The following is a 13,510-nucleotide window of genomic DNA, read 5'->3' on the forward strand; positions in this document are numbered from 1 at the left end:
AGCAGAGCCTGCCCGTTTTTTTTTTGACTCCTGTCAAAGCAGAAAGCTCCCCACGCGAACACCATCTTTCAGCCCTAGTGCTGCATGTATCAGCACGGGAACAAGATGTTTCATGTCAAATTACTGGGGGCTGACTTGTGCATTTGACTGGCATCCAGGCTGTACCGATTCAGGAGGGCACCCAGCTGATCTCGCTGTCTCAGCAGCACGTACTGCAGCTCTCACTCCGCCTCGCCAGCCCAAGCAGGGCCCTCGCAGTGCCAATGTCCATGCTTTAGCCCTTCCCCTGGCCACGGTGCCAGCACTTTTCCCAGGTTCCGGCCACGTTGACTACGGCCTTTTTCTCACTTTTCTCCCCAAATGAATTCAAGCTGCTGCTGCTAAGATTCTTGGCAGGTAGTTCCCGGTACATCGCCCCTCTCCACGGCCCATCCCTCTCTGCCTATTAGCGAGACGCATCCTCGCTTGTCCTGCAGCGTGCTCTCACCATCACTGTTACTGGTTCTTGGCTCCTGTCGCCTCGTTCCCCACTTGTCTGGCCAGACTTCCTCCCAACTCTCGGCTGTGAGTGAGACAAGCCAACACAAGCCAATCTGCTGGGGCTTGTATTTGCTTTGCTCGGGCACAAACAGCAGAGCACAACCTGGGGGCGGTGAGATAAGGTCACTTCACTGCTGACAAACGGGGACCAAATGGAAACGTGCAGCTCCTGCTGGGTGTTTGTTCCACTCTCTTCCCAATTCCGTTTCATTTATTTCTTTCTCTAGGACTTCAAACCACAGGTTTCTTTGGAGCAATGGCTGGCGCTGACTGCATGCCTCCTTGTACACCGACGTACGGTTTGGTGGACGTCCTTTAGGTGCTCGTGCATCAGTGATGCTGTGTACACCGCAGCCTTTGTCCCGCCGTGCTGCCAGGGGTGCTCAGCCCTGGGATCGTCAAACTACTGCTGAGCGCGGCAGGACTGCACACACCGATGCACACTTGGTGCCATTTCAGTAACCGTGGCTAAAGTTTGACCTCGGCAAGCTGCTTATGTAGCTCAGAAGCGATCACACTCTGTATCTGTTCAAGTGTTTCATTTTTTGTGACAATCTCTGCTTCCTGCAGCACAACAAAGGGTATATTTATTCCAGCAATGTTTGTGTGATACGTACGGGGCTAATGGCACACACGAGTTGCTGGCTGGTCTTCTAACAGGCCTGGAATCTAATTAATCTCTGGCAGGTTCCTGTGAAATAGAAGCAGTGTTGGCCTGCACATCTAGCAGTCAAGACGAACTAATTGGAGCCAAGTTGTACAGTGAGAACGGAGGAAGGAATGGCTTCGCCACGGAGGAGGCTTGTCAGGGCGGTACACTGCCAAGGTCTGTTTCTGCTCTATTGGAAGAGCAACATTTGGGCAATGCTCTCAGCCAGAGTTCAGAGGGAAATATTTGTATCAATTGCAAACCAGCACAAAGCTTGGTGGTCACGCACTCCACAAACATGGGCGATACTGACTTTGGGCTTATGAGCAGGAGAGACCGCTGAGCAGCAGTCCTGCACATGGACCGGGACTCCTGGGCCCCCGCGTGCACCCAGGGATGTCTCCCCCAGGGAGCACCCTCTAAGCAGACCTCTGCGTGGCAACGTGTGCCACCAAAAAGCCGCGTCTCAACAAGCTTTGCTTCTCAGGCATTTTATCAGAGAGAAAAATGGATCAGTCAGAGTACGTTACACTCCTGCAGGCATTTGGCTTATCATCAGTTTGTTAACGGGACACAGAAATCAAACCCCAACCTGACTGAAAGGGGAGCGCACCCCTCACTATTTCTGTTTGGGTCATTGAAGTACCCAGCCGATGCCTGCACCACTTGCTGCCTTAATCACCCAGATAAATTAACCTCCATGCCAAGCACCCGCATGGAGGAGGATATAATTTTGTCCTCCTTTGCTCTCGAGCCCATGAGGAGTCACAGTCTTTGCTAGCAGGATGCAGCGAGCCCTCGCTCTGCGAGCCCTTCTTACACCCTGCCCGTGCCCAGGCTGGCAGCCAGGACGCAGCGCGCCTGAGAGGGGCACCCGCTCAGCACCACGCTGCCGCTCCCCTGGGGATGGGGGAGCCACGGCAGCAGAGAAGTGCTGTCAGGCACTGGGAAATCTTGTACAACGCACCACCAACGTGATGCAGCGTCCGCGCTTTCTGTTTGCTTCACCCTCATTTTGTTTTGGACTCCAAGGTGAAGGGAGGAAGCACGTTTAGGTGGCAACCTCCTTGCAGCCAGGGTTCACACGCTGTGCTCCTGAACCTGCCCGGCACGGTGCCACGCTTAGGAAAAAAACAAAATGTTTTAGGAAAAAGACAAAATGTGTGCCAGCCTCTGGGGAGCCCACTTTGACAAAAGCTCGGCCGCCAGCCTGGCTGCTCTCACTGCTTCCTCGGGGCTGTGTCAGAGCACCCGGCTGGCCTGGGAGGCAGCGAGCCCGGGCACGAGGCACAGCACCCAGCCCGGCCACGAGGCACAGCACCCAGCCCGGCCACAAGGCACAGCACCCAGCCTGGGCACAAGGCACAGCACCCAGCCCGGGCACGAGGCCGTGCACGTCGCGAGCAGCTCCCAGCGCACACCAGCAGGGCAGCAGTGGGAAAGGGAACAGGTGGGAAGCGCCTTGCCAGAGCCGTGTATCAGGTCAGAGGTGGGTGTGGAAACTATGCGCTGCCTGCCACCTAAACAGCCAAGAGAACAGGATGTCCCGAGTATTCCTTACTGATTCAAGCACACCCCAAAAGGAGATAACGCCCCAAAGGCAGGGAATCTGCTTTGGCAGTGGAGCTGGGTAAAGCTCGGGTTGTGGGGGAAGGCAGGGACCAAAGAGCTCCTCAGCCTTCCCCACGCACGCGCAGAAAGTGGCTGCAGCTCTCGTGGCTGCGTGGGACTCTGGCTCTGGCTGTAAGGGGAGGATTTTGAAATGCAGCTGGGGAAGGTGAACGTGTAAAGGCATCTCATCGTGGCTGTCCAAGCCTTGCTGAGCACCTCTGCTGCTCAGAGAGAGCAAATATGTTCTCGGAGAAGTGAAATTGTTGAGGTGAGGCAACAGCACCGACAGCCAGCCAGTAAAGCTGGGAAGTTGGTAGCACTGTGGTCCCCCGCATCTATGGTAAATTATATTAACTGGGCAGCACGGGTGTGAGGGAGCTGAACTTCCAAATGAAACTAAGGGCGACGGATCAGGTACAGAGTGCAGCACCCGCCCCGGAAAGCTGTGTCTGAGCGCTGTGACTCGTGCTGTGGTCAGCCCCAGGGACGTGGATGCTTCGTAGCCAGAATTAGCAACAGGAGTGGGTGCGAGAGCACACCAGGAGCTTCTCACATTCACACACGCATCAGGAAATTGTAACCATTGGAGTCTTGTTCCCCACGCTGCAACAAAAGGGGCATTTTCAGCTGTGGGAGCAATCAGCAATAGGAGGCAGGGGCTTTGAGCAGCTCACACAACGCCCGCACCGCAGCACTTCTATCAGGCAGCCTCGTGGGGTGCAAACCGGGAGCCCAGCCCAGTGCCACGAGGTCCGGCGGGCTTGCAAAGACTTTCTGGAATGGCTGTGGAGGTGGACAACATGAAACAAGCCCCTGGTTACGTGGGGCCCTGCACCCCTCCTGTGAGCGCTCCCCGACGAGCAGCGCGTCCCCGGGGGCTTACGGCAGCGAGCCGATGGGGACGGCCGGGAGCCTTCTGCCAGGGGTCCCGTCCCTCTGTGGGACCCCGCACTTGTCGGGCCTCCAGCCCCGGCGCTGGCCCTGGCAGGGAACACCAGGGACCTCCCTGCAGGGACCGGCGCTTTTGGGGCTGCACCAAGCGGAACAGGGCAGCGGCAGGACAAAGCCCGTCACCCGCGGGCTGGTTTGGTCACACAGATAAAGCGGAGGGCAGACAAATAGAAGGGATAAAGGGAAGCGATAAGGAGACGAAAGGAATGTAACGATCAAAGGGAGCGAACCATAACCCGACCTGAGTGCCTTCGCAGGCAAGACAGAACGGGCTGGCTGGGGGGAACCACGCTCCCATCCAACGGCTGATTCATTCTCAGGGAAAGAGGGAGAGAAACACGGCTCCGTGCGAACGGACAGCGTGCAAATCCATCTCAACACCGGCAGAGCTGCAGACGAGCTCCAGGGAGCCGGTGCTGTCTGCGGGGAGCGGCAGCGCACGGGTGCCAGCCGGGTCTGGAGGAAGCCGTCTCCGGCAGCTGCTTGCTGTCAGCACGTCTGCCTCCATCCTCACGGGCCGCGTTTGCTGGCTGCCTGCGCTGGAAACGGGCTCCCAGGCAACGCGGGTCGCAGTTTCCAAAGCTTTAGCGGTGGAGTCGGTAGCAGAAGGAAAGGTCTCCGTGGGGAACAGCGAGTGTCTTATCCCTGTACGCAGGAAGCCTGGGGTTGGACCACTGACAGGTCGGAGCCTTGCTTAAGTTCGCATGGATAAACTGGAACCAGAGCCCCCTGACCTTGAGTAGCTTCACACCGTGTCTCTTGGGGAATCCTGGCAGCACAGGAGAGACCCCGATTCTTTTTTGGGGGAACAAAGCAAGCAGGGTCTCAGGTTGGCATTTGCAATGCGATAGCAGCGACTGCAAAGCCTCCCACAATAATCCTCAGCAGCAGACTCTGCTGAAGCCAGAGAAGCAGCGCACACCTCTCCGAGCTCACAGAACAGCTTCATTATCACTGCCATACCCTGTCTGCTCCCCATCTTGTCTGATCAGCGGAAAACCAGCGGGGTTTGAGATCCTGCCTTCTGCTGAGGGAGCAGCTGAACCTGAAGCAGCAAAACCTGGGGCAGCCTGGGGCTCACAGGAGGAATCAGAGCAGAGCTGCAGCGGAGGGACGGGGAGGTGGCTGCACGAGCCCTTGCCGTGCACAGACCCCTGGGGTATCTTGCACTGGGAGTGCCTCAGGAGGCCAGCGAGGCTGGCACGCGGCCGTCTGCTCCTGCTGGCCCTGCCCAGGTCCCACGCAGGCCACTTTTGTGTTTCTCCTGCAAAATGCATCTCAACTCCCCCTGCACTCGCTGCTCCCTCTTGGATGCTGACTGGTGGTAAAATGGGGTATGAAATTCCTGTGAATGGGATTCAGCTCTGGAAAGGAGCTTTGGCTCACAGCAGACAGCGATCCGCACACAGATCCGGGAGCTGGTTCAGCTGCAGAGCGGGGGCCTCGGCCCGTGGAGTGGCCAAGGAAGGAGGCGCAGCGCGTCCTGCTGCCCGCGCCTCCCCGCCTCGCCTCGCCGGGCCAGGCAGCGAGCTGCGGCCTGAAATACCTGCCCGTTTGGTTCTGCAGCCACGAAGCACGAGCTTGGAGAGCTATTCAGGGACAGATTTTCTCAGTCTCGTCACCACAAGAGACAAAAAAGCACCCGTGGGTCAAAGCATCCCGGCAGCCTGGGACCTGCGCTGCAGAGAGCCCTTTCTGCTGCCCCTTCCATGTGCTTCTCCATGCTCCAGGTGCCAGGGCGGGCTCAAGGCAGGCACCGGGCAGGTCCCACAGCACGGGGCACCACGTCTTCCTTGGGACAGCACCTTGGAGCATCTATACCTCTGCCCCGGTGCTCTCGAGGAGCGCACGTCCCTGTCTGGGACCTGCTGCTCCCAGATCGGTGCCCAAACGCAGGGCTCATACCAGCCGGGGTGACCCCACTGCCTCTGCACCACGCCCGGACGTCCCGGGCAGCCTCGCACCACGTGTGTGAGGCAGGGCAGGAGCATGGGTAAGCCCACTGTAGCTCTGGTTTTGCTGGGGTCCGGTGAACTCGGCTGCCAGGACGTCCCAGTGCCATATTCTGCACCACAACAGACGGCGCGGCGTCCACACCCACATCCTCCCCGCAGTCCCAGCCTGAAGGAAAGCAGCAGAAGTCTGGCTTGCTTCAGAAGTATTAGCTACGGAGACCTGGAAAACAAGGGTCGGTATAAAGCAAGCAGTGAAAAGCATTTAAACCGAGGACTGAACAATCTAACACAAAATAAGAGTATTAAACAAAATGAGAAGCTCAGGAGACCGTGTTCTGGTGCAAAACCTTTCCTTTGGCAAACTTTGCCACAACAAACAAGCCCCTCCACCTCAGTGCTTTCCCAGTAAAATTGGCAGGTGTGTACGATGTGCTCCAGCTGCACGTAAGTGGAAAGAGAGGAAGAGTTTTCCCCTATTTTGCATGCTCAATTACTGTTTACAGGGATCAGGCCGGGAGAAAAACCTCGGGTACTGTCCGAGCCGCACTCCTGCGTCACAGCCCCGTCCAGCACCAGGTCCCAGTGGGGGCTGCACCGTGCTGGGCCCCGGGCTGCCACGCATCACCGCCAGGCTTAGGGCTGCTGCGTCGCCTGGGTCTGTCATCCATACCGATGGGGGAAAGAAAGCGGGCTGTATTTGGAATGAAAGCTGAAATCCTGGAGCACAAGACCCAGACATCGGGGAAGAGAGCCCGTTGCCAAGCCGCTATAATCCGAGCACTTTCCCCCTCTGTATTTAGCATTCCTGATCATGGAATTTGGACCACGCTAATGCTGATTAACACTTCGTGCTAGTTAGGTCGCACGAGCTTTTCCCCAGCCGTGGCAGAGGCTAGCCGCCCACCGTTCATACCTGCTCAGCGTCCGACTGAGCACGCTGCTCTAGCTCTTGGCAGCCAAAGCCACCGGGAATGAAAGGCCCCTTAAATGTTTAACTGATCCCAACATGGCTCAATTCCTAAACACGGGAATGGTGCCCCTTCCCTATAAACCTGGGTAACAAGGTCGGGATCACACTAATCCATCCCGGGGTGGGAAAGCTGCAGCAGGCGATTGGTACGAGGCACGGGCGGCAGAAGCGCCGACACGAGTGAGCGCAGAGCTTTTAGTGATGGAGCTCTGGTAACCGCCAGCCCATAAATAATGCATCTAATTTTACACCTGCACTCATTCTTCCATGCTAGGAATTCAGCGCGGATACACTGCAGCCTAAAATTAGAGCAGGTTACAGACATGGTCTTTAACATGTTAAAAGTAGAAACATGCCGATGGACGCAGCGTTCTCAGCCCGTCTCTCCAGCCTGTTTCCACTCGGGGCGGGGAGAACATACCAGACACCGCTCTGGGCATCTCCTGTTCCGCGGGGCTTTTCCATCCCTCCGCGTTTTGTTACAGCGCCGCGGCGGTGAGACAAATCCGGCACCGTGCGGGAGCGCGTAACCTGCCTGGTGCCGCGTGCCCTGGGCACCCAGCCGGGCTGACGGGGTTCGAGGGGGTCCCAGGAAGGTGTCTGCAGGACGGGCTCCGAAGGTCGGCCACCTACGCCCTCAGCCACCTCTGCCTGAGGCACGCGTCGTGACACACCAGTTCGTAATCAGAATAATATCATTCAGCCTCCCAGGATGGGGAAAACGCCTCTAAGCACGTGTAACTACGTCTGTGTGCAAGTAGCTATTCGGTCACGGGAGCACCTCTGCAGCCCGGAGATCAGAGGAGCGGTTTCGGGAAAGCAGACGGCCCCTCGCGAGCGGCAGCGACAGGACGGAGCTTGAGCTTCGTGGAAGCGCCCGTCCGCCTGCAGCCGGGGGTTTTAGGGCAGGACCGGCGCCGCGTTCATCCTGGCGTGTGGGCAGCTGAGGTCACAGCAGCCACGCAGGTTCAGCCGGGGCAAGGAGACACATCAGACCAAATTACGGGGAAGGGCTTCTGATGTGAAACTCCTGTGAGAAAGAATGAACGCGAGAAGCAACTCCCCAGCCGCTCCCAAGGGCTAATTGCTGAGAGTAATGAACCAAGAGGCACGCAGGGAAGGCCCGAGCAAGTCATTGTCCCTCAGCTGGAAGGGGATCGTGGCCCTCCCTGCAGCTGGGCTCAGGCGGAGCCCCCGGGCTCCCCGTGGGGCAGGGGCTCCTGCTCGGCAGCCCGGGCACGCTCGCCTGGGTGCGGCGCCGATACCAGCCCTGGGCAGGGCTGGTGGCAGAAGCAGGATGTCCAGATGGACGAGGGATGCCGGCTGTGGGGTGGAGGCCAAGGTGTGCTCTGCCGGGGGCCCCGTGGCACTGGGACGGCCCCATGCTCCTGGTGTCCCCTGGGACCGGGGGCAGAGGAGGGCACCCGCTGTGCCTTCAGCAGGGTTTGCCTGTGGCGCGGTGTGCGGGGCCTGACTCGGCCTCGTCCCCGAGCACCAGCAAGCTGCGATGCTGGGGCTTGCAGCACGGGGCCCTTTGAACACCCTGGGGTGCACACCTGGGACCCACAAGGGCTGACAAAGGTGCTGTGATTGGGGCCGGCCACGGGGGCCATCGCTCAGCCCGCTCCCCCAGGGAGCTCGGCAATAAAGGCAGGGCAGATGAGAGAGGGGTGGAAACTTCGTTAGTCCCGACTCAGAGAGCTGGGCCAGGGGACCATAAATCCCTCTTGTTTATACAAAAAAGGGGCCGCAGGGTTTTCCACTCTCCACCCAATTAAAAAACAAAAGCGGTGAGTGGAGCGGCTGATAACGCAGCCCGAGGCCGCCCTGCTTTTACCTCGGGGCTGTCGCGGGGCCAGGATCGGCCGCGGCCTCGCTGCTGCTCCCAGTTTCGGGTGAGCCCCATCCATCGCACCAGGACCCGGTGAAGCTGGCATGGGGCCGGTGCAGGAGGCAGCTTTGGGGCAGTTTTGGGGCAGGAGCCAGGCAGTCAGGAGCCCAGCGCCAGCTCCACGGTGCTCAGCGTGCTGCGGCCCGAGAGGTGGCGGCTCTGACAGCGACGGGTAGCGACGTCCAGCAATAACAAATGCTGCAAGAGGAGAAATATTCCTGGAACAACAGCTAGCAGCCCTGCCAGGAACCGTCCCCACTTTGGGACCAGCGGATATTTTGCTTCCAGGATGCGTGCCGGCAGCGTGGCTGGAGCCTGGCTCCGGTGCGGGCGATCCTCGCCACAGGCCCCACCAGCACCCGTGTGCTCACTGGGCTCGGTCCCTCATCCACACAAGCCCCATCCCCTGCCCCCTGGGCATCGTTCAGCCGGGGGGACGAGCCACCAGGGGCACAGGAATGCTTTGAGCCGCACGCAGCCTCCCCACGGGGCTTCTCCAGCCTCGTCTGCGCTTTCCTGCCCCGCTGAGGGCTCTGGTGCAGGGGACAGGCGGCTGTGGGCTCTCTGGGTAGCCTCAGCCCCCTGGTTTTATGTCTGCATCTACCAGCCCTGGGGAGGCCCGTGGGGCGTCTGCTGCCCCCGTCCTCCCAAACACGGACCCAGGCGGGAGCAGAACAGGAGGCAGGGGGCAGGCACCGGAGCCGTCAGGGCCCCAGGCATCGCTCCCGGCTGGCCTGCACCGGGGCAGAGACTGCCCCATAATCCTGGCCCGCGTGTTTCCCAGCCCTGCCCACAGCCCCAAAGCCCAGGGCATTTCCCAGCCCTGCCAGGGCACAAAGGCAGCCACAGGGACGCAGCCAGGCGCCGGGCAGCGCCGCCTCTCCTTGTTGTGGACGCCGCCGGAGCCACCACGTCACCGTCCCCAGCTGAGCCCTCCTGGGCAAGCGGGAGCCACCGCAGGGCTGACAAAGCAGGTCTGGCACCAAGAGCACACGGATCAAAATGAGACACAGATGCTGTTCTGAGGGCATGACTGCAGCTCGATCTATTTTTCTCCACTGACTTGTAATAAACATCTCCTTTGGCTCTAGGGGAACCACGGGATTTCCTCAGCCGGGTCTGTGTTTGCCAGCTACGGCTGCAGAGGGAGGGCAGCCCCCCGCTCCATCTCTGGCTTCCCACAGGAAACCTCCACACCCCAAAACCCCGGGGTTTGGGTCCCCGAGCCCCCACGGGTCCGGGTCTTTGCCGTCAGCCCTGCGGCTGGCACCGGGCCCCATCCTGAACCCCCCGCACGGGGCTGGAGAAAGGCCGGGGGGTGGTGCGGGGGCAGCTGCAGGGACATGGCTGCAAGGCCCGGACCTTGGCATGCCGGGCATGAAACGCTCCCTGCCCACACAAAAGCTCTCGGCACTGTCATAAGGCAAACAAACACAAAAGGTATGCACGGGCATGTCTGGGCACCCAGGCGCTTTTGCAAGCCTTACCAGGCAGCCAAGTGCCCCTGGAAAGGCTGTTGCGGGGCCGCGGAGGGCACCTGAGCACTGTTGTGCGCTGGGGTTGAAGCGAGGCCAGGCTTTCACCGCGGCGGCACAGGGAGAACGTTTCAGCTCCCCCACGGGGCCAGCACGGCCGGGTCCCTGCTGGGGCCGCACAGGGGGCCCAGAGCCTGCCCTGCCGTGCTCCCCGAGTCTTGTCCCTCTGTGCGAGCACACGTGTCTATTTTCAGGTGTTTTTCTTTCTTTGTGTGCAAAGTGTTCCATAGAAAGAGAAGTCCCTAAAGGGCTGGTGCCCCCTGCCCACCCTGTCCCCTCTGCGCAGGGTGGGCTCCCACAGCCCCCCCTCCCTGGGGAGAGGGGCACAGGGGGGAGAAAACAGCGAGAAGGAACCCAACAAAGAACTAAAAATGGCACGGCTGTGCGCTTCATACAAAGAATTTGTTCAAATTCACAGCTTGAGCACAACCTTTACCGCAATTTCTTGCGCTTCTCAGTGACGAGCAGCCCCAAAAACAAGGTGGATTCTCAGCAGCCTCCTCTCCAAAGCGCTCGCAGCAGGACGCGTTTGTCACGTCCCGCGACGAGGCGGCGCGGTGGCGCGCAGTGCTCACAGCTGCACGCCTGGCAGGCTCGGGAAGCAATCCCACGGCATCATTTACTGCTCATCCTGAAATGAAAGCACTGCGGGGACAGAAGGGATGGCGTTGCCCTCCCGCCTTCATTAGGTGACACCGTGCTCTGTCACGGGCTTTGATCTCCCCAGGCTCCGGGAGATGCGCAGGTGCGTGTTTGTTTTCTCCAGCTCCATTACCTGCCCCGGCGAGGTAATGACATCCCTCCAACCCCAGGAGAAGGAAGCATTTCCAGGCTGATTTAGCTGCTCCTGAAAGACTGCTTTAAATAAACTAATTAGCGAGCAGCCTTCATTTCTAGATTTAGCAACCTTCGGTGCAAATTAAAGGTGACGAGCGGCATCGGAGCTGAGCCGTGCGTGACCCTCACCGCACCGGGTGCTCTCCGAAGGCCGGGTGCGTGCGCGGGGCTTTGTGGCACGGGGGTGACGGCCGCAGGGAAGGGCCGGTGCCAGGGGTGTCCCCACGGGCAGGCAGGAGGTGAGCGAGATGTGAAGATCTCGGGGAGACGAGGCCCAGGCAGGCAGAGCGCGCTGCTCGCAGTGCCGTGCGTTTCGGGCACCTCCTTCGCACACGAGTAAGGGAGGTACAAAGGCCGCGGTGCGCCAAGAGGGGAGCTGGGCTGGTAAAAACCTCGGGTGTTGCAGGCACGTCTTGGCCCCTCTCCCTCCCTGTCACGCAGCAGCTGGAGAAATCTGATTTACTTGGACAGAAGCCGATTACGGCTGCTTGACACCCAGGAAGGCAGCGGGGCCAGCAGGTCCCGTGCTGCCACACCGGTGGGGGTCGGGGCAAGCAGGGCTGCGAGCGGGGGGCTCGGGGCGGTGTTTGGCAGGGGGCACCTCCACGTCCTTGGAGGGACGGGCTGGGTGCTCGGGGAACACGCTCTGCAGATCGCTCGCCACGTTTTTCCACATTTAGCTCACTAATTCCACTTTGTGTCAGTGATTGACAGGAGTGACTCGGGCAAGGCTTTGAGTAATCCCCACGTATGGCATTAGCGCACACGGAAAGCTCAGGGAGAGCCTGCACGGAAAGCCCACTGGAGGTAAGAGGCAGCCACACGCAGACTTAATGGACTTTGGCTCGAGCCCTGCTGGGGCTGCGTGGGGGATCCATTAGCTCTTTACTCCCCGGTGTAAGCGCCTTAGCTCCGAGGTGGGGGGATGCCGCCAGCTCCAGCCCCTGCTGGCGGGCACAGCTCTGCCGCTGCGTCCCGGCACAGCCCCCAGCACCTGGGCACGCACCAGGGGCACAGGCCAGGGGGACATGGGGCACGTGTTCGGGGGGGAAAATGCTCACCTGCGAAGATGCCACAGCTGAGCACAAAGCCACACAACGCACGCTGCTGCCTCCCGTCCCATGGGGTGGGAGCAACCGGTGAGGCAGGGCCGGAGGAGCTCTGGGATCTCCTTTGACACGAGGCCATCGTGCAGGGCAGACTTCAAATTGCAGCAGGAAAACAAAGAAACCACCCTCAGATTAGAGTGAAGGAAGGAAAAGGGCGATGTAGAAGAGGGTGGATGGGGTGGGAAAGGTGGTTCTAGTTTGCTTTTAGTTTCTTACTGCTCTAGCTTGTTAATAATAAGTAATAATTTATATTAGTCTCCCCTATACTGAGCCTGTTTTGCCCATGGTGGTAATTGTTGAGTGATCTCCCGGTCCTTATCTCAACCCTTGAGCCCTTTTCACTGTATTTTCTCTCCCTTTTACTTGGGGGGGGGGGGGGGGGGGGGGGAGGGGCTGCGGTGGAGCTCAGCTGCCCAGCTGGGTAAAATCACCACAAGGGCTTGGGTGCAAATATCCTACAAACGGGAGCAAGAGGTTGCTTTCAGTCTTGGGGTGACTTGGCAAACGATAAACCCATCATTCAAACTCAGAATAAAATCTTGGCTCTTCTTCTGGGTAATGGCCGTGGTAAATGAAGAGCGGTAGCTAGTTAACCTCACAAAGCTGCTCATTAAAGGCTGAGAAAACGAAAGGATTGTAATGATTGTAACGAGGATTGTAACAGCACCAGGCAGCAAAGGGAGCACCCAGCTCCAGGCCCTCTGCTCCCACCAGCAGGTAGCAGCACCCAGGACACCAGCGCTAGGCTGGGAGCTGCCTCGGCCCTTACCAGGGTGCTGATCCATCCGGATGGAGGCTGATCCATCCCGATGGAGGCTGATCCATCCGGATGGAGGCTGATCCATCCCGATGCAGCCCTGCTCCATCGCCCCAAGGCTGCAGCTGCACCCTAGCGCTGCCTCGGGGTTTCCATGGCAACTCCCACTGTAATTGCTCAATATTGTTCTTTTCCATTTAACCAGAGATCCCTGCTGCTCCTCGCAATAGCTCATTATCTCCTGTGCTCCGAGAGACCATCCCCGAAACAGCAGCACTCTGTACGGAATAGGATCAATTTCGTACGCCTTTGTGCTTGGGTACAGAAGGGCAGACAGAGGGTGACCTAACCCAGCTGGCTTCCTCTCATTGCTCCTAACTCAAAGGACAGAGACAGCCCCTGAGAACCTGAGCCTGCTCCCCTGGCCCCGTGGCCCGGAGCAGCCCGTTCCCATCCCCGCAGGTGCCCGGGGAGCGGGGCCGTGCCCGGGGAGCCTCCCTCCAGGCCCCCCGAGCAGGAGCAGCAGGGGGTCCCGCAGGAAGGGCTCGCTCACACCCTGCCCTTGGCAGAGCCCTTCACGGGTCCCCAGGTGCTGTGCTTTCCTGCAATAACATCGCTGATGAAAACCTGGTATTTTGCCTAGAAAAAGCAATTGCTTAGGTCACAGAGGAGCCATGCAATGCTATTAACTGTCTTTTTAAGGCC

The sequence above is a fragment of the Anser brachyrhynchus genome, assembly GCF_964034855.1.
Source record: "Anser brachyrhynchus genome assembly, chromosome: 11".
Classification (NCBI taxonomy): Eukaryota; Metazoa; Chordata; class Aves; order Anseriformes; family Anatidae; genus Anser; species Anser brachyrhynchus.